At 42.9% G+C, this 26,541-nt stretch overlaps 2 protein-coding genes across 9 annotated transcripts in view; one reads left to right on the top strand and one right to left on the bottom strand.

Moving 5' to 3' along the window:
- Positions 1-26,541, top strand: part of CARMIL1 (capping protein regulator and myosin 1 linker 1) — a 306,964-nt gene that overhangs the window by 8,660 nt on the left and 271,763 nt on the right. The gene's annotated exons all lie outside the window — the stretch shown is intronic.
- LOC109576737 (vesicle-associated membrane protein-associated protein B-like) overlaps positions 1-26,541 on the bottom strand; it is a 174,623-nt gene that overhangs the window by 68,139 nt on the left and 79,943 nt on the right. The gene's annotated exons all lie outside the window — the stretch shown is intronic.

The following is a 26,541-nucleotide window of genomic DNA, read 5'->3' as shown; positions in this document are numbered from 1 at the left end:
GTGTCTTTACTGCACGACTTTGACTCAGAGACTTTGGTACACTCATGTGCATAGTGGATTTCTCAGAATGAGATGGAATATACTGTCGTTCTCAAACTTACATGGCCAGAAACCCTACTGACCATAGTTTGGGAAACTGGGATGGAACAGTTAAAGTGAACATGGAACAGGCTAGAACAGGCTCTCCGTCATTTGGAATGTCCTCCTAGGGGACATTCTTCGGCCTGGACTTTAATAAAGGGCTGGGCAGGTCTGCTGCAGGCCACACTGGCACTGTGCCATCTGTTTCTGTGATACTTTCCTGTCTTGTCTTTAGAGGGTGTTATTAGGAAGTGATTCTGTGTTAGATGGCCAGCCTTTTCCTCCCATCTGCTAATTGAATCTCCACCCAATTTTTCTAGTACCTGGACTTTTAAAAGTGGAATTTCATTCTTATACATTAAATGTTGCAGTTTTAGGTAACTGTAGACTTGCATGCATAGGAAGTAATGGGCTTCCTTGGTGGCTCAGAGGTTAAAGCATCTGCCTACAATGCGGGAGACCCAGGTTTGATCCCTGGGTCGGGAAGATCCCTTGGAGAAGGAAACGGCAACCCACTCCAGTACTCTTGCCTGGAGAATCCCATGGAGGGAGGAGCCTGGTAGGCTACAGTCCATGGGGTCACAAAGAGTCGGACACAACTGAGCGAATGGAGAGAGATCCTCTGTATCCATTATCCAGTCTCCTCTGTCTTGCAAAATTCTGGGACATGACCACGGGTTGTTGACAGTGATACTGGAAAATTTGGAACATTTCCATCACCTTAGAGATGCCTCGTGTTGCCTTTCAGGTCCACAACCTCAGACTCGCCACTGCTCTGCCTGCTGGTAGCCAGAATCTGTCTTCTATGTCCGTAATTTTGTCAGTTCAAAAGTGTCCCATAAGTATAATCACACAATATATGTGCCGTTTGGGGACTGGCTCTTTTTGCTTCTACTTAATTGCCTGGACATTGAGCCAAGTTGTGTGTGTCCATTGCACCTTTTCCGCTCTTGTTTCTGAGGAGTAGTCTGTGGTATGGACATACCACGGCTTGTTTACCCACTGTTCACTCCCTGACAGAGTTGTAGGCTATTTCCAGTTTGGGGCTGTTAGGAATAAAACTGATATAAACATTTGTTTGCAGAGTTTGGTGTGAAAGTAAGTCTCCGTTTCTCCCTTTGAAATGCCAGAGAGCATAATTGTGGGTTTGTATAGGAATTGCCTATCTCATTTTAGAAGAAGCTGTCGTTTTTCATTTTCCAGCATGGTTATATCATTGTGTAGTCCTATCGGCAACGGATGTATGATCTAGAGATTTGGTATTGTCTGGGGAAGCAAGGTGTCTCACACCCTTTTCCCACCCTCTTTCTGCTGTTGCTCGCCTAGGGGACAGCAATGTGCACCTCTCTCTAGAACCATGCCTTTGAAGTGTGTGGAAGGCCCATTCCTGGTCTCTGCTTTGTTTTTCCTGTTTCACTTTGGGATTTGGGTTTGATCATCTTTGCCAATCCCTTATTTTACCACCTCCCTCTTACATGGGGACAGAAGCAGGACTTCCTTTCTTAGTAGACTGAGCAGGTTGAGGAAACGACATGAAACTAACCGTGTTATTCACCTGTTCCTTGAAAACACTTCATTGGCTGTTCACTTATTTAGTCTTGAAAAGTTAACCTGGAAGCTCTTTAATGTATTTTCTCTTGTTGGGCTATTTATTTATAACTTTGGAACCTCTTAGGCTTGATTGGAATAACTGTAAGTTGACTTTTAAAGTGAGGAAAAGTAAAAGGACATTATTTGGGATGTCGTTAAAATGTCTTGATGACTGTGCTGTCTTTCATTAAAATATGAGCTCCACTCACACCTGCTTATTTTTAAAAATGCATGAAAAAGAGAATAAAGCTCACCTAAGAGTTTTGTAAGCATCCAGCCCATCTAAGCATGAATTAATGAAAACTTCAGTCTCTGATACAGAAAGCATTGCTCTTCTACATGAGGCCATACTCACTTTGCATGACTAGTCTGTTTAATATTTCCCTAATTCCCCCATCTCCTAACACCTGATTCAGCAGCATGACCCAGGGTGTAGTCACTTCTCAAATACTCACACTGGAATTTTTGTTTTGTAGCCACGTTCAGGTGATACTAACCTTTCCAGACTTAAAAACAAAAAACAAAAAACAGTTGTACCATTTAAAAGCACATATTTTATCATGGGCCAGTAAAATAATGCTATTTTAGGAGTTTACGTTTTGCAAGTTTATTATTTAAAATCCAAATAAATCCAAATAAACTAACAAAATCCAAATAAATCCAAAATAAACTCATTCAGTGATTTCCATGAGGGTGTTTTTTCTTTTCTTTTTTTAATTTTTCATGAGGCTGTTTTGATGAACATATGTCAGAAATAGAGGGGAGATTAAATTATGTTTTGGCTGCTTAGTATAGAGTGTCCCTATTTACCTGTTAAGTAGTACAAATATCACAGTTTTTATAATAGCTAACTTTTGCAATCTCAGGATGCTTTCCAAATAGATAGAGATGGGGGTGCTTTATCCTGACAATTTGGAAAGTTTTAATCAGTCATATCTATTTGCAACCCCATGGACTGTAGCCTGCCAGGCTCCTTTGTCTGGAATTCTGCAGGCAGGAATACTGGAGTGGGTTGCCATGCCCTCCTGTAGGGTATCTTCCCGACCCATGGATCAAACTTGAGTCTCTTATGTCTGCTGCATTGGCAGATGGGTTCTTTACCTAAGTGCCACATTTATCCTGAGTGCTGCACAAAAATGGAATATCCTAACAGCAAACTTTACCTCATGGTTGATTGCTAATAAGTTAAATGTGGTATAGTATCAAGTCACGTGTTTGTGTTTTCCTCCTACCAGCTGTAAGAATGAAATTCATGTCAGATGTTTGTAGATTGCAGTGGCTCCTGAAGAAATACTGTTGGAAAATCATTGTTCTAGGCCCCCAAGTTTACTTCCCTCTGCAGGAAGCTCTTGTACCAGTTGTTGGGTAATTTGAACAGTTCTCTTTGTGAAACTCTTAGGAGTCTCAGCTTTTAAGGATCACTTACAATTCAGTGCACAGGTAGTTTTCAAAGCACCTGGGTGAAGTTACATGCCTTTAGAAAATGGAGCTTTAGAAGATGGCAATAGCATTGCAATGATCGTCAGGAGTGGGTATCAGAGAATGCACATGGTTGCCAAGGGTCCTGGTAAAACTTCTGGGAAACTCAAAATCAGAGAATGTGTATTTGAGTGCTTTGGAATTTATCCCTAGTCAGAGCTGGGGCTCCCATTGATCTCTGGTCAGGGGGTTGGAGGCAGGCTCTGGCTCTGGGCATGTGTTTCCAGGAGGTAGTTCTGGCCAACTTGAACTTGTTACCTGAGCTGCGTTTACTTTCTACTTTTCTCATCTGCGTCTGCCCCAGTTTCTTTTGTAGTTGAGTTAGATGAGTCAAATGACCGTGGGCAAGAAGCTGTTGAACATACATCAGCCTGGTGTAACTTTTCATTGTTTCTTAAAAAGATACTGTCTTGCAGCCTCTGGGATTTAGGCACCCTGGGAAAGGGCGTTTAGGTCCACCCTGCGGGAGGGGAGAGGGAAGGGAGGAGAGGCAGTATTGGAGTCTTGTGAAGGGGGGCACTGTGGACAAGGAGGAGCCCAGAAATCTAACCAGCATATGCAGTGAATTGGGAGAACTCCTTTTTTCTTGGTTGTGAAACAGAAAATAAAATGGGCTTTAGTGAAAGGTTACTGTAGCAACTTTGTTTCATTTCATCAGAAGCACTGTTAATATCTGTTGTTAAATTGAAAATGCAACTAAAATCTGAAGGATAGAACTTTTCTTTCTCCTCATCCTCCCCTTTGATAAAAAGCTTGCTGTGTTTTAACAGAATACAAGGATTTGGATTGGGATACATGGGGCCTATTGTTGTCTGAATCTTTGTTCCTGTGCCCCAGTACACACACACAGACTCTCTCTCTCACTCAAAATCACTTTCCTCAACTCTTTGAGAAAAGAGGGGTAAAATAAAAAGGAAAGAAGGATGGAGTGTGTGTGTGTCAGAGAATAAAACCGTGTTACTTTCACCCACTGTTCCTTTCCCTCACCTTGGTTTTGGGAGAGCATTTTTCTTTTCTGAAAACATTATCTTTCGATGCACATTGGGCAGCAGCTCTCTTAGACTCCTTAGACATGCTAAGTGCACAGCAAGTGCTGTTAGAGGTAGAAGCAGGGACATACAAATGCCTAGAACTGTACTGAATGATTAAAGGCAGGAGGAGAAGGGGACGACAGAGGATGAGATAGTTGGATGGCATCACCGACTCAGTGGACGTGAGTTTGAGTAAACTCTGGGAGTTGGTGATGGACAGGGAAGCCTGGTGTACTGCAGTCCATGGGGTCGCAAAGAGTCAGACATGACTGAGCAACTGAACTATACTGAGAGAATCTCCAGTCTGTGGCAAGGGTCTGAGATGACTGTGCCAAGTTCCCACTAAGGAGGCAGATGTGTGTCGATTCCTACTGATCCTGGGCTTTAGGGGCACAGGAGACAATCTGGTGTGGACAGACTGGCTTAAGCTGACCTTGGGGTGTTTGTTCAGATCTGGCCCCAGAGGATCTTGGGGCTAGAGGGCTCCTGGTAGCCATCTAACCAAGCACCCTGGCCTATGAGAAGTTGCCTCTGGAGCATCCCTGATAGCTGGGTATCCACCTTTTGCTTCATTATCTTGTGATGGGAAAAGCAAGAGACTCAGAAGGCCCTTTCTGAATTTGGGCTGGAATCTGCTTCTCAATAACTTCTCTGAATTCATTCTAGTGTGGTTGACTGGAACATCACAGGACAGTTTTGTTCCCTCCTACATGAGTGTGGGTCAGGACTTTGAAGACATACCATGTTTTTCCTTGGTCTTTTAGTCCTCAGGTGAAATATTCTCACTTCCTGCAAATCTTAATCCTTGGAGAATGTTGCTTTCAGATGTTTCACTGTTCAGATCGCCTTGGTCTAGCCTCATCCTACTTTATCAGTGAGCCTTTTAAACTTTTTAAAATTTGTGGATCACAGATGTTGGGCATACACTGTTAACCTGAATTAAACAACCTTTCTCAGAGCCTTCAGTGGCCTTTTGTGGATTGTGCCTCTTGAAGGGGGCCATGTGGTGTGTGGCATCAAGAATCTGTTCTTCAGACCCTGTAGGAAGCACTGATCTGGGTGCAGCTGGCCAAGGCAAGAATACCAGTGGCACGTTGCTTTGGCCAAATGAAAGTTTTCTCGTTGTTTTTAAAATGTTGAAAGTATCTATGCTATTTGCTTTACTAACAAGTTGTAAAATAGGAAAGGAAAATTGAAGCGTCACTAGTCCTATCAATTTACATGTAATCATTGGAAAAAAATCAGTATTTTCCATACTTTTATATGCTAACATACATAAACTATATGATCTATTTTAAAAATGGAATCATAAATCCTATTTTGTAATGCACTTTAAAATTTTACTTTTTGTGGTCAAAACTTTCCATGACAATAATACATATTTCTGTTTTAAATTTCTGCCTGGCACTCCATTAGCCCATAGTTAGCTAACACTAATTATGAGCTAGTTAGGTTGCTTCCAGTATTTTGCCTTATAAATGTGTATATCCTCACATTTATTTTTCTTGGATAAATTCCTGGCAGTGGAATTGCTGGCTGACAGACTTTTTAAAGGATGTGTTTATTTTTCACCTGATTGTTATTCAGGAAGTCTCAATAGAGAATAATTCCCCCACCTCATTAGTTTTATTGTCTTTAGAAAGGTTTGCTTAGCAGAGTGGCTGGTTCTCCTTTTTTTAGGTCCTTGTATTTCTTGGGCAAGGGCTTCTGAGGCAGACTTTTCCTTGCAGTTTAGGGCCCTTTTAGGTCTGCCTGATGCTTTCTCTCCTGCTGCAATATGTTTGCGGGCACGGAGTCCCTGGGCTCTGGTGTTTGATGGTGGTGGCACATGGGGTTCTGGAGTCCCAGGTCTTGGTGGACCCTGACTTGTCAGACTTGTCGGACCCTGCCGAGTCAGCCACAACTTTTTCTTGGCTGAACCCAGGCTCAGTGTGAAACTGTTGTACAATTTAGATCCTTGATCTTTGCCCTGGTTTCAAGACTTTCTTGAGTCCTCAAGTGCTCTGATTAATGGTAGTTGAGCAGGTTTGCAACTAATAAGGCTCACTTTCATTGAATGTAATACAGCCAAGAAGAACCCTAAGCCAATATTCAGGTAAGCCAATAAGTATGGTGTCTTAGAAGGTATTTTAGTATCATAAGGAAAGTGGACGTGGCTTTTTCTCTGGGACAGTTCTGAAGGCAGTTGACTTTTCCTCTGTAGCTAACAGTTCATTCAGTTCATTCACTTAGTTGTGTCTGACTCTCTGCATCCCCGGGGACTGCAGCACGCCAGGCCTCCGTGTCCATCGCCAACTCCCGGAGTTTACTCAGACTTATGTCCATTGAGTCGGTGATGCCACTCAGCCATCTCATCCTCTGTTGTCCTCTGTCATCCTCTGTCTCCTCCTGCCTTCAATCTTTCCCAGCATCAGGGTCTTTTCAAGAGTCAGATGTTCGCATCAGGTGGCCAGAGTATTGGGGTTTCAGCTTCAGCATCAGTCCTTCCAACGAATATCGAATATTCTGTAGCTAACATCCATCTCTTAAGTGGCAATGATCCTCCCCCCACCCAGCCCCGGCACCTGTAGAGTAGCTCTTGCTTCTCTTCTACTTCCTCACGCTCTCTGTATCTCCCCACCCCTGAGGGGGCATGTCCAGGTCACCAGGACCTGTGGGCTCTCCCTCACTGAGCAGCTCCTCCTGGAGCCCCATCTTCCCAGATGAGTCCCTCCAGTGTTCAGCATTCAGCCTGCGTTTCTTTCGTTTCAGTGCTGCCCTTGGGTGCCGCGTTGCCTATGGTTGTCTTTCCTTCCAAGACGGGCAGGTGGGAAGAGGGTCCTCAGGGACCTCCTTATTTGCTTCTCAGAAAACAAGCACATAGGACCCCTTCCATTTTCAGAGTTACATGCTTGGTCCCAGTGTGAAACAGACAAGGGAAAAACAAAACAAAATCAGAGTTCTGAAAGTTAATAAGAGTTAATAATAATGTTAGTAAAGTTTTGCAAAGTCTCTTTTAAGACCACTTCTCTGCAGTTTGATCCCTGACTTCTGGTCCTAAGGGGCCCAGCAACACTCCTGTGGAATCTGAGCTACAGTATGGCTAGTGACGTCCCGGCTGGTTGGTTAGGTGTTGCTGCTGCTGCTAAGTTGCTTCAGTCGTGTCTGACTCTGTGCGACCCCATAGATAGCAGCCCACCAGGCTCCCCCATCTCTGGGATTCTCCAGGCAAGAACACTGGAGTGGGTTGCCATTTCCTTCTCCAATGTGTGAAAGTGAAAAGTGAAAGTGAAGTCGCTCAATCGTGTCCGACTCTTAGCGACCCCATGGACTGCAGCCCACCAGGCTCCTCCATCAATGGTTAGGTGCTACCCGGGGGCATTTTCTGTTTGCTGAATTCATCTGTCTGAAATCAGTTCTTACTAGCAACCAAAAGATGATTGGACCATTCCCCATAGGCATGAGAATGGAATGAAGACCTGGAGAGAAGCATTTTTGGTTCTTGGACAAATCAATTTGGTACTCAGAAAATCTCAGCTCTTTTTCTTTGAAGTTGCCACTGGCCAGTTGCTGCTCTTTGCCTGTGTCCTTGGAGTAGCAAAAATGTTGCAGTCTGGGGAAACTTTTTGTTCAACTTAGTTCCCTGAATCACAGGTACTGCTTGTGCTGATGGAAATCAAAACCAGCCTGCAGAGAAAGGCTGTAGTTCATTTGGCACTTGGCTTCTTTGTGTGGCTGTTTCCATTTAAATCTCCTGGGCATCCCGCTCCTTATCAGAACTTTTATCCCCTCAAAATTCATCTTTGCTGAATAAACTGTGAAGTTCTGGGAGCTGTTGCCTTTTCAACGGTTTGCCTCTCTAGAAAAAACTCTTGAAGTTCAAATAGCCCTTAATCCTCCATCATTTTATACTCCTCCAAGTGGTCTTTGTGAGGAACATGGTGTGTTATCTTGGTTCATTATTTAATATTTCTCTTTCTTCACAAGTACTGGATGCAAGAAGTTGGTCCAGTCCTTTCCTGTCCTGTGTTGCTAGTTAACAAAGCACTTGGAGCAAAGGGGAGGCTATTAGCACTTTGTCACTTGGAGTTTAAGGGTCCTCCCACTTGTGAGAGTTAAGTCTCTGCATCTGTCTTTATACTGACAGTGTGCGGGTTGTTGGTGGACTGAACAAGTGTTGTCAGCGACGCTGTGTGTTCAGGAAGCCTTCCTGCCGTGTCCCTTTTGGCTGGCTCTTGTTCTCCGGGAATAGCCGGTTTCTCTATCCACCAGAGAAGGGCTCCTTATCTTCATATTCTGGAGAGCTTGTGGAGTAGTTAGCCTGAAATTCAGGGATGGCTTTTTCTTTTTAAATATCTTCGTAGACATTTTATACTTCCCACTCTGTTAGCAACTTCCTCAGTGTTAGGGGATTAATCTGCCTGGGTTAGAATCCTAAAACTACTGTCTCTACTGTCTAATGATGGGTAAGTCATTTAACTGAAGTCTGTGCTTCACTTTCCCATCTATAGAATGGGTGTAATAATAGAACCTACCTTGAGACTTGTTTTGCAACTTAAATGAAACATTCCATATATAATATTTCAAATAGTGACTGGCATAGAGCAAGTCCTCAAGAAGGCTTAGCTCTGATTGCTGTTGAGAAGGCTGCTACAGTACACCATGCTAAATGTTCTGATCTGAGAACCTGGTTCTATATCCACAGTCATAGATGACTTGGGTATATTTTATATAAATTTCCCCAACAAAGTACTTCTACTTTGCCTCTTTTCCTGGCTTTGTGCAAGATACCTGTTTTGATGTTTCTTCTGCTCAGAGCCCTTTAAACCCATATTGGCTGTCTCCACAAATGGCTTTAGGATTTTTTTCACTCTGCTGCTCTTAAAGAGGGTACATGGATTTTGAAAGAAAAACTTTCAGAAAGGATTTAGGTGTGTGCATTGTTGAGATATATGTCTCTGAAGACAGGACTGTACATTTTCTGTGGATACCATTTTGGCCTCCTTTTCCCTGTGGATCTGAATGTGTCCAGAAGTATACTCAAATCTTTCTTTCACTTCCAAGTTAGATCTCAAAAAAGCCCAAAGGTCAGTTGTTGCCCCCGCCTCTCCCTAGCCCCGTTCATCCCTGTGGGGCTGCTGTGGGCCTTGCCACCTGTTCTTGGTGCCTCACTCAGATTCCTTCCTCTTGGGTTTTGGTTCTGATGGCTTTTGTTGGATGTGAGGGGCTTTATTGGGGTTCATGGGCTTCTGTAGTTCTGCTTTTCCACACTTGAGGACGCCTGGGCGTGCTTGAGACTCAGTCCTCCAGGCCATGCTGGATTCTCAACTTTCTGAATAACCTTTAGATCAGTGTTTCTCAGGCTCAGCACTGTTCCTGACATTTGGGACCCGATAATTCTTTGTTGTGGGGGCTCCCTTTGTGTTACAGGGTTTTTACCAGCATTCTTTGTTTATTCACTGGATGCCAGCAGCTCCCTTCCCTTCTCCCGGTTATGACAGTTCAAGTGTCTCCAGATATTCTCAGGTATTCTCTGGGTGGCAGAAATGCCCTCAGCTGAGAACCACTGGTTTAGATCAGCCGGTCTCCACGTGACAGAGGGCAAATGCATACATTATCATACTTAGCTTAGAAAGTTATATTGAGGTCTGAAAATTCACAGTTCTATAGTACAGCTCTAAAAATCCATACGCGAGTGGATTTAAAAATACTTTAAAAATAAGTATTTATTTAAAACACTTATTTTTAGGTATTTATTTTTGAAGTATTTAGATCCCTATATCTGTATACAACAGAAAGAACAGATGGCACCAAACAGAGCTTTGTCTTCTTTTAAGATACCTAATCTTAAAACCGTTGGTTTGGCCACTGGTTCTCAGTATGTGGTCCTGAGAATGGCAGCTTTAGCACCACCTGGGAGCTTTTTAGAAATGCAGATTCATGGGTGTCCCATCTAGAGCCACTGAATCAGACTCTGGGAGCGGGCCCAGCAGTCTGCTGTAACAAGGGTTTCAGGTGATTCAGAGGCACACTGAAATCTGAGCAACACTGAGATGTTACTGAGATGTCTCAAGTAAGCTCCAACTAAGATACCTGTAGACTATGCCCTACTGAGAAATAAGTCATACTCCACCATATTAAGAACTTTGAAATCACATTAGGAGAATGTCTTTTACTAGGCAGGTCATGCTAGATCTCTGTTGGTCATATTGGTGCCCTCTGAGAGCTCGTCATGTCCACAGCTGCCTTTCCAGGGTTTCTTTTCCTCAGCATCCCTGAACCAGGGGTGGCTGTGACTGCCAAGGCAATCCTCTGTAGGTCGAACAACTGTCTATATCTCTCAGCTCCGCCCAAGAGGACTGATCTGTAATGGACAGAGATTCTTCCCCTTGGGAGTCTGAGGCGTGGAGAGAAGCAAAAACAGAAGGAGCAGAAGGCATGAGGCAGAGAAGAAAGCCCTGTAGAAGTAGAAGCCGTGGAGTGTGAAGAGGTTGTCAATACACCAGCTGTGGCAAGAATAGGAGCAGGAAGAGGCTGACAGAGCTCTGGACAGCTGCTTTCGGAGGGCGATTCCAAAAGCTGAGTAGAGGGAATCAAACTATTGATTGTATCTTGGAAGAGTATTTCTTAGTTTTCTATGAGATCCAACTGGGCAGCTACAGTTGGGGTTTCCAGTCTTTCTGGCCTCTCTATGTATCCTCATGGTAGATCATCATTTGCTGAGGCAGTTTCAATTTATGTCTCTTCTTTGCCACCTGGACGAGCCCAGCAAATCCATACTTGGATTAGAAGACCGGCTTCATGGCCTGCTGCTTCCCTGAAGCAGAGATTCAGCCTGGCTATGCCTCAGGAGCACCCAGGTGGCCCCCACCTGTTTTAAAACACTCTCTGTTTGGGATCCCAGTAGGCAGTTGAGGTTAACCTTACAGGAAAGAATGAGTGATGGAAGCTGTCTGGTTCAGCATGTTATCTTGACTTGCCCCAAAGAAACCTGCCTGGAGAATATTTCAGGAAACCTCAGGCCTGGTTTTTACTTCCTTAGGGTGGAGCAAAGATGCCAACTCTCTATAGTCATTCCAAGGATCTATTGCGTTGACTCCAGCAATGTTTCCTCTTAGCATTTCCTGTGAAGGTATCTCGGTACCATCTCTTTTGAGGGATATGCTAAGAGTTAGACCCTTAAAAAACACACACAATGGAAATACAGGCAGTAGAAGGCTGAAATGAACCTTGTGAATAGTTTTCTAAAAATCCAGTGGGTCTACAGAAATTTTTCCAGTTTGAACTATTGGCATCGCCCCTGTATAGTTTTAATGTCTCCCTCATCTCCACAGTCGTCTCTTCCTCCCTCTCTTTCCCATTAAAACCGGGGAAAGAATACAAGTACCTTCATGTAGCACATCAATTGGATTCTTTCACACAAATCCCTCTGAAAGGGAGTGAGTGGAGAGACAGAATATTTTACATTGTTGTCGGAAGGTTGGCTGAGTTCCCTTAGGGTAATAGATTCTGGGAATGTAGGCCAGTGCTTGTTTTCAAGTCCGGCTTAAAACATTTGGGGCCTGACCAAGAACACAATCAGGATTCTCTTATTCTCAAATTAGTATCCTTGAGGAGATTGTCAACTGCTCCAGAGCCTAGGGCTCTTTCCATATTGTACTTGAGTATCAAGCTCCTCTACCTCTAGTAGTGATCTGTTCATGGTGGACAGAAGAGTCGCTTAGTAAAGGACCCAGGCCTGGAGCATAGCTCTCAAGCCCCACCTGGTTTTCTCAGGGACTCGGTTTGTGTTAAGGGCTTCCCTGGTGGCTCAGATGGTAAAGAATCTGCCTGCAATCCAAGAGACCTGGGTTCGATCCCTAGGTCAGGAAGATCCCCTGGAGAAGGGAATGTCAACCCACTCCAGTTGTCTTGCCTGGAGAATCCCATGGACAGAGGAGCCTGGTGGGCTGCAGTTGCAAAGAATTGGACATGACTGAGCGACTATCTCACCCACCCACACCCACACCCACACAGGACCCAGGCCTGGAGCACAAATTTCAAGTCCAGACTAGTTTTCTCAGGGACCTGGTAAGTTTCTTTAATCAGTAGCCTTATCTGATGTAGTGCATCTTTAATTTGGCTTTGTGTGGGATGCAGGGATTAATAACAGTGATCCAGCAATGTGGTGGGGTGGGGCAATGGTCAGCTGCAGACACTGGGACTGGACTCTGCTTCTATCAGAATGATTAGTGCAGTCAGGAAAGTCATGGAGTGCTGCCTGCCTCAGTCACTTGAGCTCTACTTGCCATTATGCCCAGTTCCTAATCTGGGAGGTTATGCGATGCTTCAAAAGAAAGGTGGTTCCAAAAGAAAGGTGGTCCTGTCTCCCTGCTCTGCTGCTGTCTTAGGAATGTGAACCTTTGTGCAAATGAGTCATTCTTTTGTTTCTGTTCCTGCACATCATGTCAGAGAGAGTGATTTATTTCCTGTTTGTGAAGGCTTGGTTTCATCAATTACATGGGAGAGAAATTGGATGTACTTTCAACTTTTTGCTGGTTACTGGCTCCTCCTTTGCCTGGAAGGATAGTCTTTCTTTCCACTGTGAGAGTTGTTGATGCCGGAAAGGATTTCTTTTCTTAGGCTTTCAGAGATGACACTTCATTGCTTTTGTGTAATGAAATTATAGTGTGCGATTTTGTTATTTTTAAACAAGTAAAACTGTCATCTGAAAGTTCACCTACAGTTGTTGGAAAAGCCAAGAAAGCATCTCATTTCCTACTGGTTCTACTAACAACCGTTCTTAGCCTATAAACCTTGTGTAGCTCCAAGCCTGTTTCCTAAATTGGAGAACAAATCCTGCTCCCAAGATACGAATAAGATATGAATAGTGAAGTGCTGCTGCCTAAGTACTTTGACCCTGTGTTCCCCAAACCTAAACAGATTTCTTTTCTCTCTATTCTCAGAACCATTAGCATTCTTACTTAATGTACACTGTGTATTTCATGAAGCACCAAATAACATGTCCTAGGGCACCAGTGTTCCAAGGAACTCAGCAAGGCTGACAACTTATTTCAATGTTTTATCTTTTACACAAAGGACCTATATATTAGAATTTGCATATCCGTTTGGACTGTTGTCGTGTCTGCTTCTGATTCTTTACAAATTAGCCAGTTGGGGAAAAAAATTGTCAAGACACATTCATCCATCCTACTTTTTAGGAAGATTTTAAAATGTTTCATTTACCAAATTATTGGTTGCCATCTGTGGGTAAAGGAGCTATGTTTGGAAGGAAGAAGACAGTGCCTTGGGGATTGAGTTAAAGAAGAAACACATGTTTCAGGAATCTTCTCAGTTGGGTTTGATTTGAGGAAGAGAAGTCAGGTCAGATATTAACCGCTTATTATAAATGTTTAGGGTAATTTCAGAATACTCCACTTTAAAACAAATTTTGAGAAATGGGGCAGGGAAAGCTCCCTTACATTAATCTCACTGTGTGCAGTTTTTATTATGAGGGTGTCCTTCTCTGTAGCGCAGAGGGGCCGTCGCAGAGAAGAGGGCATAGGTTTATTGTTAGTCCAGAACTAGGGGCAATGGATAAAAACGACTAGGGCCTGAGGATAGTCTTGAAACTCAAAAAATCTCCCTAACAGTCAGAGCTGTTTGCTGACTTGTGTGGCCAGTGGAGGATTGAGTTTCTTGGAACTGGACTAGTTCAAGTGCTGATTGCTTGACCTCATAACTGGGATCTCCTAAAGGACATTCAAGTAGACAAATGTGTCCTTTGATCTAAGATTCCAGGATTCAGAGTTTTCACTCCTCACTTATCATTTATGTTAAGTAGAGCTTATTAAAGATTGTAATTTTACTGTGAAAAACTGAAAACTTCTATTAGTGAGGCCAGGACAAAGCAGTTGCCAGGAACCCTTGAGTTGCACCCTGCCAGGAGAGATTGGCATCATGTTTTCGGATTGAATACCCTGTATTACTTTGAGGTTAAAATCCCGTTGGGAAGTCTGGTTCTTTGGCCTGAGGCGCGTTTGAGGCTTTGAGTTCCATTAGAGGTGGGAGAAGCTTTGTTGAACATGTTTAGCAGGGTTAGATTCTGGCACTTCTGTATCTTCTGAGCAGAATTCTCCCCCTGCTGTTATTGTGGCAAGAAAACAGGGACACTAGGTATCTGTCTAGTTGGGGAAGGGTGTGGGGCACTAACAGAGCCAGTCTCATGGTGTGGGGACTTGGGAGACCTGAGGGTTCATGCTCATGCTTTAGAACCATCCTTAAGGTCCCTGGTGGCTCAGTGGTAAGGAATCGGCCTGCCAGTGCAGGAGACATGGGTTTGATCCCTGGGCCGGGAAGATCCCACGTGCTGAGGAGCAACTAAGCTTGTGTGCCACAACTACTGAGCCAGAGCTCTAGAGCCTGGGGACCTCAACTACTGAAGCTCTCGTGTCCTAGGGCCTGTGCTCTGCAACGGAGAAGCCACTGTGGTGAGAAGCCTGCACGCCCCAAGTAGAGAAAAGCCCGCGCTGCGACGGAGCCCGGCACAGCCAGTCAATAAAAAATAAGTAAATAAACATTTTTTTAAAAAGTAAACATCCTTAGCTCTGCTGTTTCAGTTAATATGTGGGGACAGAAAAGCCTTCTTCCGGGAGTATTGTGAGAGTAAGTGGAAAGTAGAGCTTTTAGTATTTTAGGAGAAGAGGGCCCAGTTCATTTAGTTAATAATGCATGAAGAGTTTTCTCCTTTCAGAGCCCTCATTTCTTTGCTTTTCAAAAGGTAAAATGATTCACCAGTCACCCCCCGCACCATGCTCCTCCAACTCCCCACGGTGAGCTCTGGCACTTTGCTCTAAGCGTTATCATTGCACATCAGCCGACATTGACTTTGCTGAGTAGTTAAAACAAGTGGCAGGTTGACGAGGCAGTTAGTGGTTCCATCATATGACGTGCTTTCTCAGTGCTGGTGCCCTCAGTCTCAACTTTGGACTCTTAAGTTTTATCTAGCGAGTTGTATGCAGTGGGGGCTGTTAATAATTTTGTATTTTAAAGTGTTCTTTTTTTTTTTTTTGTGGGTAGTACCAGCTGCTGAACAGGGAGCACACAAAACAAAGCCACACAACATTTTTCTCATGAGAACTTGGAGACCATCGTCCTCCTCTGTGACTATGTAGCCTCGTGTAGGTTACTGGCCCCTGGGATGGGAAAGGGATGCTCGTGTCTGTCTCTACCACTGGTGACATGTCTGTTGAGTCACTATATGCCTCAATCATTAAAAAATTAAAAAAAAAAAAGGTTAAAAATACATCACATGAAACTTATCACTTTAACCATTTTCAGTGTAAAATTCAGTGGCATGAACCATATTCACAATCTAACCATCACCACTATCCATTTTCTGAAATTTTTCATCATCCCAAACAGAAACTCTAGTGAACAATAATGCCTCATTTCTTTTTTCTCTGCACCTGGAAACCATCATTCTACTTCCTGTGTCTATGAATTTGCCCATTTAGGTACCTCCTATAAGTAGAATTGTACAGTATTTTTCCTTTAGTGTCTGACTTATTTCATGGAGCATAATGTTTTCAAGGGTCAAGCACATTGTAGCATGTACTGGAGCATCATTTTTTTCTATGGCTGAGTACTGGTGGGCTGCAGTCCATGGGGTCACTGAGTTAGACATGACTGAGTAACTTCACTTTCACTTTTCACTTTCATGCATTGGAGAAGGAAATGGCAACCCACTCCAGTGTTCTTGGCTGGAGAATCCCAGGGACGGCGGAGCCTAGTAGGCTGCCGTCTATGGGGTCGCACAGAGTCGGACACGACTGACACGAGTTAGCAGCAGCAGTATTTCATTGTATGGATGTTCCACATTTTATTTATCCATTCATCTGTCACTGGTCACTTGGGTTGTTTCCACCTTTTGGCCGTTGTGAATAATGTTGTGAACATTAATGTACTAGCCCCTGCTTTTGGTTCTTTGAGTATATATCTAGGAGTAAAATTGCTGCATAGTATGATAATTCTATGTTTGACTTTGAGGAACCAGCAAATTCTCTTCTATAGTGTCCTAGTGATTTTAAAAGTGGGCAATAGTACCTGTGTTTGTAAGAAGTATTCTCAAATATTAGTCATTTGAAACTTTAAATTAGAAAATTGAACAGAGTGTATTTGTTAACACGTCATGTATTTCTGTCATGGAGTGTCCTAATTGAATTTCATTTGTTTGGGTACCTGTGTTTTGCATTTCAGTAGATATCGCTTGACCTGAGCTGCATTTTTCTATTGATGGCCACTGTTTTGGCGCTTGATATTGCAATAATTGTTGCTATGTTGATTAGATGTGCAACATCCTCTAAAATATTTTGAAAAAGAGATAAGTTTGTAAGAAACACATGGGAGTTATTTTTGAGTTTTATTTTGCCAAAGTTAAGATTTGATATTAAAGTTCTCTTGGTTGCAGAATGGGAAGTATTCCTGGTATTAACATAAATGTGAAAGAAGGTGATAAAACAGAAATGGGAGTAATAGGTATTGGGGAACAGCTTCCATTGGGAGCTGAAATAGTGTGGGAAAGAATATTATTTAGGGTTAGTCTAGGTCGTATTAGTTCTTATTTTGTTTAGATTGCTTTTTCTTTGGCCACTCTGTAGGCATGTAAACTGGGAGTTTAAAGACTTTTTTAGAGATGGGGATGGGTGAAGGATTTTTTGTGTGTGTGTGTGGTTATTGGTTTTATTTTTAATAGGCAACCAGAATTTTCACCTCTTGGGTCAGAATGTTATCCACGTATTTATAGCAAGCTTGTGTTGTCATGGTAGGTGACTGGATGTTGTTTTTCAGACACTGATAAGACCTTCAGTGAAGTAGCTCTGCAGTTATGCTCAGGCTAAAAAAAAAAGGCTGTGTAGATTAAAAACTCCATATTGAACATATATTTTTATCAAAAGTAGCAGTTAAAAAAATAGCAGTGGCACAAAACACTGCTTTCATGACTTTAGTTTCCTTGAGCCTTTATTTCTGGTCTCTTGGTGATTAACTGCCTTCTGTAGCTGAGCCAAACTATAATTTTATAGGAATTAAGCTTAACATCAGCAGTTTGAGGTCGTAGTCCACTGCAGAGCATGACATAGCTTTGAGCAGCATGGTTTTCAATGATCCTTTCTCAGTGTGGCTGAGAAAGCTGTTATTAGGCTGATTTTAGGTGGGGTGCTAGGGGTGGGGGGCAGACTGTTGTACTGTTGGCCAACCTTTTCTTTTTAGAACAGTAGAAGAGTAAAAAACCCTTCAGTTTGTAATCAAGGGTATTGGAATCTAGGTTATTTTGTTAGTGAAGATGGAAGATTATTTAATAAAAGCAAAGCCCATTTTCTCTTTTGGGTTTTAACCTCAGGCTGACCTGAGGTAGAAGTGTCTGCCTGAGGAGAAAGCCCACCCAGGCCTCATCATGGAGTCAATTATTTAATTCACTAAATAGTCATGGAACCTCTGCCATGCATCCGGCTTTATGGCAAAAGCCAGGGATTAAGTGTAAGGGAGATAGATGCTCCCCTGCCTCTTGCAGTATAGGCCACTTCCCAGGGTTCCCCCTAGACCTTTGTTATTTTTTAGCTGCTTTGTTAAAAATATAATCCATATACAATGAGATACACCCATTTGAAGTATGTGACTCAGTGTTGGTGGCTCAGCCATGTCTGACTCTTTGTGATCCCAAGACTGTAACTCGCCAGGTTCCTCTGTCCATGGAATTTTTCAGGCAAGAATACTGGAGTGGGTAGCCATTTCCTTCTCTAGGGAACCTTCCTGACCCAGGAATCGAACCCAGGTCTCCTGCATTGCAAACAGATTCTTTACTGTCTGAGCCACTAGGAAAGCACATGTAACTCAGTGGTTATTAGTGTATTCACAGAACTGAGCATCTATCACCACCATCAATCTAAAATTGACCTACAGTTTGAGACTCTAAAAGTCTGTTACCTGCAAAAGAAACCCAATTCCTTTTAGCTCTCACCCCAATCCTCTCATCGCCCTCAGCCCCTGGCAACCACTAATCTACTTTCTGTCTCCATAGGTTAGCCTCTTCAGGATATTTCACATAAAAGGATACACATGACATTTCATGTGTGGTTTACTTCCTTTAACAATGTTTTCAAGGTTCATCCCAGCTGTAGCTTGTCAGCACTTCATTTTTATGGCTGAATACTAGCCCATTGTCTGGATATACCACATTTTGATTAACCACTCATCCATTATGGACATTTGGGTTGTTTATGCTTTTTACGTATATGCTGCTATAAACATGTGTGTACAAGATTTTGCATGAACACAAGTGTTCAGTTCTCTTAGATCCCCTAAATCTCCTTCCCATTCCACATATCTGTTACATCGCAGAGGGGTCAGATAATTGTGGGAGCCAGGGAAAGCTTCCCCTGAGGATACGATGTTCCAAGCTGAGACCTGAAAGTATGATTAAAAATGGTTTTCAAACTGTAGGTCGTGCCCCATGAGTAGATTGTGAAATCGGTTTAGTGAATCATGGCTAGAGCTTTTAAGAGCTAAACTAAATAGAGTAGAAGATATCAGAGAGCATCCCTTGTGGGAAGGGTAAATATTGTGTAAAAGTAATTTTTGTCAGCTACGTGTGAGTGTATAGTGAATTGTAATGTAAAATGTACTCTGCTGTCTAGGTTGTAGAGAAGTGTGGAAGAGTAGGGATTATTGAAAAGGGAATAAGGTTATTCATCTGGAAGTCTAAATATGATCTTACTTGAAGGTGGAAAGATACAGAGCTAGAAAAGAGGATAACCTAAAAATCTGAAGATCCTTTGAAAGCTTTAAGTTCTGTGATCTCTATGCTTTTTTAAAAAATTTATTTAAAAGAATTTTTTGGCTATGTCGCGTGACATGTCAGATCTTAGTTCCCCAATCAGGGATCGAACCCAAGTCCCCTGCATTGGAAGCAAGGAGTCTTAACCACTTGGGAAGTCTCTGTGCTTTTAGCATTATTCATTTATTCAAAAATATTGAAACATCTACTGTATATTGGGACTGTACTAGTTTCTAGGGATATATCGTAAGTGAGGTTTGTATGGTCCCTCTTCTTTTGGATTTTCGAATCTGGCAGGGAGACATAGAAGTAAAGAAGCAATCACAAGGACTCCTGGTAAAGCATGGTGGATTGAGCACATGAATATCTTGAGTCCTTCCAAAACACTTCTAAAATGAGAAAGCAAAGGAATAAGAGAGAGAGGCCCTAAGAAGGTGGGAGACTAGGAGCAGAGACCAGAGCGGATAAGAGCCGTCAGCAGGTTTTAGGAAGGAGCGGGAGGGGTCCCTGACTTGATCAAGCAGAGGCATTGGACTTGAAGGTCTCAAAGAGGGCCACCAATGAGAAATGAGCCAGTTGGCCCCACAGAGCTCAGACCCAGGATTTGGAAGCTCTCAGTTTGGCAGCAGTGGCTAGAGGATGTGGAACTGAAAAGAAGGATGTTAGGTGAAGGTCCCCACCTCCACGCATCAGATTCAGGTGACAGCCCCTCCTCCTATCCTGAAGGAGATGCCAAGGTTATACAGTGAAGCTGTAGATCTTTAGCCGTCAGCCCCCCGCCACCTGAGATGAGACACCTCCCTCAGAAACCAAGGACACTTGGGCAGCGTTTCTCCAGTGGGGCTGTGGTGGGGTGCAAGGGGGCCAGAAGAGGCTAAACCCATACGGATTTGTCAGAATCTCAGAGAGGCAGGGGATGTGTAGTATGCAAAATCACTCCGAGGTGATTCTGAAGGCCTTGCCTTCCCACCCACCCTTGTTTCCCAGTCACTGGTTTTCTTCCAGGAGGCTTTAGGCGCCCATCAAACTCCCGGTGCATTGTATATCCCTTGGTCAGCATGACTGATTTGAACATCCATGGTATATACACCGTGTGCCTAACCACGTGCTGTGTCCTGTGGAAGCCAATAACAGCAACAACAGCAAAATGATCCCATGCCCATAGGACTTAAAATCTAGTTATTAATGATTAAATACGTTGTAAGTTACACACTTAAAAAATTGGAAGACGTTTTGTCAAGGTGAAGGGCGAAAACCTTTTTCTGACCCATCCTCTCTACACCTTGTCCCACGCCCTTTCATTTTGGATGAGCCCGAATAAATTTCAAGGCACCAAGGATGCCCTTTCCAGCAGCCTCACCAAGGACTGGGCCTCTGGTTTGTAATAAACCTGCTGAAATTTTATTCGACTGCTCAACTACTTTACTATGAGAGTATATATCCCAAAGACAAGAAACCATCAGTCGCTAAGATCCCAAAGATGATTTCCAAATTTTAGGCATTCTTTCTCTTATTCCACCAATTTTATTTTTCCTCCTGGGAAAATAGCCAGGATGATTGCAAAACATATGCTTTTAAAAAGACAAAATTTCGTGAATATAAAAACATAAATTGAGGACCACACCCATAATACATGTGGAATTTTAATTCCAAACATTTTTTTTTCCTCTAATGTGTGATAAGTCTTTTTATTTGAGGATACATTCTTGCTTGGAAAATTAATATTCTGATGCGGAAATTTTTCAGAGTTTACTTTCATGAGAGGGGGATGGTCATTCAGTCTTCTTATTGGGATATTCAAATAACTTATCTTTTCCCTAAGAAATTACTGAAGATAGTTGTTTGAAGTGTTGCCAGGTGGTAAGGGGATTTGCATTATTTAAGGAAACAGCTGGCAGAATTCTGTTATGTCCCACCTCTGTTCGTGCCTGTGCCTGAAATTTCCTTTGCATGACTCCGTTAAAAAAAAAAAAAAAAAAGTCAAAGGAGGGGAATGAGTGGGGAGGAGAAGAAATCCTTGTTTCCGGTTCTGAGTTGCCAAGAGCTTTCATTTAATTGCTGCTGTTTCCTTCAGTGAAGCACAGTCTGTGAGGATGGCAAAGAAACCCTCCTCTCAAATTGGACCTGTGAGAACCCTGCAAAAGACTGTGTGTGAGCTGGGCTTGCCTCCTGCATTTTCAGCTGCAAAATAATTTTTCTTTTTCTCCTAATGAATGGAGTTATTTCCCTAAGTGTGGGAATGGTTAATAGGAGAGGAAACACACTGTCCTTAAATTTACGAAAGGAGTGACCTGAATATTTGCCCAGAGGGAGAGAGAGGGGTCCTTCTCTCCTCCCACCCTTCTGTGCAGCCTGTAGCCCACCTGGGGGATGGCCTTCCTGCCGGGACAGGAAATTGCCTGGCCCCCTGCCCCGCTTGCCCACAGGCCCAGTTCGGGTGGCCTAGCTTGTTTCCCTGGGACTTTTCTCTCCTTGGTCAAGTTGCTTCTTTGATCATTTTGTGTTTTTAGTATCAGTGTGCTCTTGAGTCTCCAAGGCTGCAGAGAGAGATAGTGGATAGAAGGAAGCTGGGGTGAGGGTGCTTGGCTGAGACCCATCTGGATGGATGATGTTTAGAATCGAAAAGGCAGGGTGAGCGGTGTAGCTTGGGGATGAGGGGCTGGGTTCCTGGACCAGGAAACGAGTTAGCAGTTGAGCAGAGAGTTGAGGACAAAGACTTGCTTGTGTGCACCAACAGTGCTCACATTTCTAAGGTTTTTAGGTCGTTACCCAGGGAAAACAGCTCTTTTTGTTTGTTTGTTTTTTAAGGTTATTTGGGAGAAACCAGAAGTAGTATATTTTAAAGATGTTTTGAACTTTCAAATAAATATGTTTTAGGGCTCACTTATCTGCAGGTTGGCCAAGTCCTTCTGATTTCTTGCCTCTCAATGATTTCTTTCACTCCTTGGAATGAGCATGAGAAACCAAAGGATGTAAAGCGCAGGATGAATTTTGCTAAAGCGAGTCCCAGGGAAACAAGAAGTGGAAAAGATAGTACATTGAGTCCAATGAGATTTTTAAATTGTGTGTTCAGTTATTCTGTGTTTTCTTCTTAGTTGATCTTTTTCTAATGATAGTGGTTCACACACTTGAACATTGGGAGAAATATTGTAGGTAAAAGAAATAAAGAATCCTTGAGGAGTCACACTACTATATAGAAGGAAACAAGGCCCTATTGTATAGCACAGGGAACTATATTCAATGTCTTATAATAACCTATAATGGAAAAGAATCTGAAAAAGAACATATCTATTACAATCAATTTGCTGTACACCTGAAGCTAACACAGCCTTATAAATCAACTATACTTCAATTTAAAGAAAAAGAATCATAGAGAAAGTCTGAATTGTTTGGCAGGTCTTTTTCTGCCCAATTTTAAAGCTAGCTTATTTTTCTTTAATGTGTATGTATGTGTGTGTGTGTGTGTGTATATATATCATAATTATAGTCAAACTAATTTTTGCTATTCCTCTCTGTTAGTAGCTCTGTATATCCATGCTGATATATGTTTTCTTAATGGAATCTTCATTTTCCTTACAGATATTTATCAGCAGTTGAGCATATACTTGGCTTTATTGTAAGACCTGGCTATGACAGAGATGGCTATAGTGTGTACAAATGCCCCATCATAACTTAGTTTTCTGATGCTTAGATTTGACTACATATTTAAGATTTTGCTTATGAGCCGATTTGCTTTAGAGTCAGAGAAATAGCAACAAAGTCTTAGAGGGGACTGAAAAGAATCACTGAGTCATAGGATGTTATAGAAGGGTTGGTGCTTCAGAGACTGTGTGTTCCGCTGCACACACATTTTGTTGAATAGAGAAAAAAGAAAAACGATAGAAGCTCCCATGTATTAAAGGCTTCCTATATGCCTGTATTATATAAAGTAAGCAGTTGAAACTGCTCCGTAAATGCATGAGGTGGATTCTCTTATCTTCTCCATTGTTCAGATGAGGAAACTGAAGCCTGGGAGTAGCCGGCCGGCCTCCCTCCCTTGTTTGCAGAAGTCAGGGAGGAATGTGGACGAGGCCATATATCTCAGATTATAAGGACAGTGCTCATTTCCCCTGCCTGAAGGAACATTTTCCAGTCTACCCTATCTAATTCTAGGAATCCTGTGTTGTGGTGAGGTTTTCTCCCGCACGTCAATTCTAGCCTTGGCTCTGATCCTTCTCGTGCTCATTGCTCACTGTTTGAGAATGATAGGTACTCTACAGTTACAAACGTTCCACTTGCAGAAATCGTAGCTGTTGCCCCTGCCACTGTCAACCTAAGGCCTCCCCACGTACTGGCTCTGGGCTGGAGGGTGCCACACTAGGGCCCTGGCTCTCCACAGCTTTCCTGATAAGTACCACTTCCTTCCTTCCTTTCTCTCCAACTTTTTTTTCGTGTGTGTGTGTGGGTGTGTTTCCTTCAAGGCATGTGATTTGGTGGCACTAGTGGTAAAGCACCTGCCTGCCAATGCAGGAGATATGAGATATGGATTTAATTCCTGGGTCACGAAGATCCCCTGGAGAAGGGCATGACAACCCACTCCAGTAGTCTTGCCTGGAGAATCCCATGGACAGAGGAGCCTGGCAGGCTACAGTCCATGGGGTTGCAAAGAGTCAGACATGACTGAAGCAGCTTAGTATGCATGCAGGAAATCTTATTCTCTGACAAAATGTATGCTTTGTGTCACACCTTTGTCATACATAGGAAGGTACCTCTCTCCAAAAAAATTTCTAGGATCTGATGCATCAGTTTTCTAAGCTTAGTTTTTCTTTCTCTGTGCTCACTCAGAATTAGATACAATAAACTTAAATAGAAGCAGAGTCTACCTAGTCCCTTGCTACTCAAACTGTGGTCCATGGACCAGTGTCTTTCGCATCACCTGGGAGCTTGTTGGAACTAGAGAATGCTGGCCCCTCTCAGACCTACAAAACTGGTGCCTGCAGTCTAAGTGATTATGTGCACATAATGTTTAAGAAATACTGTGAAATTTAAGACATACTGTTCTACATTTGTTCCTTTTTTGAAAAAGAAAAAAGGCTAAATGTTAAGCCTTGGTCATAGCTGAAAGTCTTCAGTCTCATTATTAGTAGTGAAGCCAGTGCTGATGAGGTTTGTGGGTGACATTAAATTGCAGAATGTTTCTTGATACAAGCTGAGAAATGCTTGTTACAACTCAAAAGGTAGAACTGAAAGGAGCCTCAATTAATTAGTGAAATGATTACCCTAAACCAGGTTAAAAATCCTACAGGGAACCCTGGCTGCCAGGCAGAGCATTGTGTGGAGTCAAGAGTGAGCCCTGACACACACAAATCAGGCTGTTTGTGTTTGTCAGGAAACACCGTCCTTGTGGTTCTCCAGCTTGGTGGACAGCTGGAGAACTGCTGTCTCCCCAGGGCCTGAGAGGGTCTCAGTTTTTATTTGTCTTAATGATTCTGGAAAAGATGGCTATGCCATCGTATGCCAAAGGGCCAATTATTAAATCCTCATCGTGGCACAACTATTGAATTGCTGCTTGAAGTCAGTGCACCTGGAGATGTGGTCCGGTTGTCCTAGGGTGGTTTTTCTAGAAGCAAGATTTATCAGTAGGCCCTTAGTTTTTAATCAGGAAGTTGAGCAGAGGGGAGAGGCTTGAGGACTGTTTCTGTAATTTGCAAAGTAAAAACTGTCACTGAGGACGCTGATCATTTTATTTCTTTTTTAAGGTATATTTTGGGGATTGTTTCTTTCACAGTTGAGTTAGGAAGGTTTTTTTTTTTTTTTTTAATTCTATTTGCTCCATTTTATTAGAGAATGAGAACCATAACTCATAATATTGTTTTCATATTCTTCATCCTGGAAGACTAAATTTTGTTCACTCTGTACCAAAAGCTTCTCTTATAGAGCTTCTAAATCTTATCCGTCTTTTCCTCCTTGTCTTCTCATTCTTGTTTTAGTTAAAAAAATGTTTAAGATCTGCATTTTAAGTCATCTCATTCTTTCTGGAAGTAGTGAGGAAGTAAATATTAACTTATATAAAGAAAGAGAAAGGAAGGGAGAGAGAGGGAAAGAGAGGGAAAGAGAGAGAAGCCAGGAAGCATATTCGTTTTGTTTCTGTTATTAGCTCCCTCTTGCTCAAACATCTTTTATACGCAGGACTGGGTGTGGTATGTATCAGACCGGGCAGTCTTTAATTTGTTCTGTCTGAACCGAGGAGCTGAGGAGGTGTGGCGCAGGAGGAAAGGTCTGCCTGGGAGATTGCTATGGCAGCTGTGTGCACAGTGGGTTGGAAGGAGCGCAGCAGGGCACCAGTTTGACAGCTGTCTGGGTGGCCCAAGACTGGAGCATCCGCAGTAGAACTGGAAAGGAGGGGATGGGGAGAGGTGAAAGACCTTCTGGGGACAGAACCAGCTGATCTGGGCTCCTGAATAGATGCAGAGAGTAAGGAAAAGGGAAGACTGGATGACCTTGATTATCAGGCCTTGATGTGACCTTGAGAAAAATCCTCTTCAGATTTGGTGTTCTTTTCTCTTCTTTGGGGAGCCTGATAAACTAAGCTCCAGGCTAGCACAATTTGCTTTTTTTTTTAAATAATCCTTTCTGAACTGTTTTTCACAAATCCTATTGCAAGAGGTGAGAAGCGTTTGTGGAAGGCACCTCACCTTTTCTTGTCCCCTTTCTTCCACCCCATGCCTCAAGTCCTCCAGCTCAAGGGGGCGGGTGGCCTGAATTGCCTAAGCAAGACATTCTTTGGGGTCCCCATTGTCTAAAACAACCCCTTGGCCTACAGTTCCCTGTTGAGGATAAAACCTGAGGCAGTGTTTAGGAGGCTGCCACCCAGGAGGAGTGATGTTACCTGGGAGAGGTGTTCCTGCTGCCCCAGTAGCATGTGGGATGTCAATTAAGTGGGCAGCGTCCTGAAGTGCCTGGATGTCAACCTGGTCTTAATGACCTAGATAGAAAACCCAGTGCTGCCTCCTGAAGGCTATTGCTCACCCAAGTTTATGAGGTGCCCAGTAGGGAAAGTAGGAGTACTTTTTCTTTTGACCTGAAGTGGGATCTGGATACATCCCATACTTAGTAAAGCCTTACTCAAGTGAACAGCAAAATTTGAAAATTGTGTTTATCTGAGGCTGGACTTGTTGACATCCATTATTAGCTCTTTATTCACAAATTAGGCCACTTAATGTAGACACAGGAAGGTAAGTCACATGGGAAGGAGTTGCTGTATTGAAAACAGCTAAGAACTTCTTTTTAAGGGTCCTGCGCTAGCGCTGCAGAAGCCTGAGGTTTCGTGTTAAGTAAACTAATTAGATTAATTGTGAATCATTCCAATTTATTCATCAGAGGAATCCTCTGCTTCGCAGCCTGTGCTGGGCATCGCTCAGCCCACTTCTTGTTCTGATTTCTGTGGATGTTTATGAGTAATGAAATGACTTTTTATACTTCACACTTGAAAACATTAGTGTAATAATTCAGGTAAGGTTTTATTTAGTGGCATGCTTACTTCAAAACTGTGCCATCTGACACTGAAAGTTCTGCTAATTTCAAAGAATT

This window comes from Bos indicus, chromosome 23 (genome assembly GCF_029378745.1).
Source record: "Bos indicus isolate NIAB-ARS_2022 breed Sahiwal x Tharparkar chromosome 23, NIAB-ARS_B.indTharparkar_mat_pri_1.0, whole genome shotgun sequence".
Taxonomy (NCBI): domain Eukaryota; kingdom Metazoa; phylum Chordata; class Mammalia; order Artiodactyla; family Bovidae; genus Bos; species Bos indicus.
Note: the sequence above shows the minus strand (reverse complement) of the source record. Positions and strands in the feature narration are given on the sequence as shown.